The following is a 1,779-nucleotide window of genomic DNA, read 5'->3' as shown; positions in this document are numbered from 1 at the left end:
TCATTGTATTGTATTTTTTAATTAAAACTGGGCAGTGGAACCTCTCTATCCCCAAATCACGGTGTGTATTAAATTTCAAGGAATCCTAAAGAAACTGGAGAGAATTTCATTTTTAGCAAACTGCAAGGCATTAAAATCAATAAATGGGCTGATGATGCAATTAATATGCCAGAGGCCTTGAATAGAAAAAATGAAGATTTAGTGGTAGCAACCATTACTTCTCTCAGTTAAAGAAATTTCTAAGCCTGTGTTTTACTAAGTAAATTATATAATCAGGACCACTGAACAGTAGTTGTGTTTTCATTATAGTTAATGTTAATTAGTCTGTTTATTTTGAGTGCGATTATCATTAATTTAGAGATTTGGATGCTCTTCCCTGTACAGCATCTGTATATAATTCATAACCAAGAATACATCCCCTGGAATGGCGAAGCTCTCCAGGAAGGCTTTTCATTCACAATATTACTCAGTAGCTAATATTGCATAAGTTTATCCAGGATCTTGCCAGAGATCAGATTCTCCAGTATCACCCCCATTAACTCCTATATTGCTTTTCCATAAAAAATGAAAGTATAGAAGCATTTGAAAAATATTTTACCATTTCTTTTGCCTTCTAAAGACAGTCAGTTTTTGTAATGATTACAAATCAAAATATAATAGGCTTAAAGCAACATGTGAAACATTGCAAAGTCAGTGCAGAATGCCGAGACTACTTCAACTTGAACCCTGAAATGAAGGAGTTTACAGGCACATGGAGGTGATAAGGTTTCTACCCAAATGCCCAGAGTGATTCCTAAATGAAATCGTATATCCTTTAGAGTGGGGGCAGGCCTAGATCTCTATATATTCCAAGTCAGAAACTCATAGTCACAAGAACTTGGGCAAATCACTCTGTGTTCCAATGTCTCAAATTCCCTATCTATAAAATGGAAATAATAACCAATGTGCAACAGTGTTTTGACAATTAAATGGCATGATGTACATTACAAGATCGAGTGTGGTGCTTTATGTATCATAGGTGTTAGAGGGGAAAACTGTGCACACGGGCGCCCCCCCCCCCACCCCGTCGTATTGGGTTCACCTCACTGCAAAGTTCAAACACGTTCCACTGTAGAGCATGTGTTCAGGTCAGCTCCTTGGTCCTCAGAGGAGTTCCAGGAACTCCCGTGGGGACAAAAGTACATTGCATTTTCACTAATTTCAGTTGGAGAACCAAAATTTAACATTTCCTTCAATGATGACTGTAGGCAAGAAGCCATAGTAGTATTTGCAGTGCTTATGACTCTGTCACCAATATAATAAATATGTATTTTCTTCTCACCTTTTCCTGGTGCTAAGATCTCAAAATATCATTTATGTTTATCATTACTTTAAAATTAAAGTAGCTATTGGACTCAATGTATAACTTTATTTAATGCATTAATCAAAAAGCACATATATTAACTATGGACACAAATTTTAAACATTTCTTGATAAGTGTTTTTTAATATTATTGGGTTCCTTTAAAACCTATGTACTTTGGGGCGGAGCAAGATGGCGGAGGAGTAGGAGACCTGGATTTCGTCTCCTCTCAGGAATTCAGCTGGATAGGGATCAAACCATTCTGAACACCTACAAACTCAACAGGAGATCAAAGAAAAGAAGAGCAACAACTCTCTCATCAGAAAAGCAACCACTTTCTGGAAGGTAGGACGTGAGGAGAAGTGAATCCGAGGCGATATTCGGGAGGATAGATGGGGGGGGAGGGGCCTCGGTCCGCCGCTTCTGGCAAGTGATAGA

Source organism: Leptonychotes weddellii, chromosome 13 (assembly GCF_054177405.1).
Source record: "Leptonychotes weddellii isolate Sample4059 chromosome 13, ASM5417740v2, whole genome shotgun sequence".
Classification (NCBI taxonomy): Eukaryota; Metazoa; Chordata; class Mammalia; order Carnivora; family Phocidae; genus Leptonychotes; species Leptonychotes weddellii.
This window is presented reverse-complemented; position numbering follows the sequence as displayed.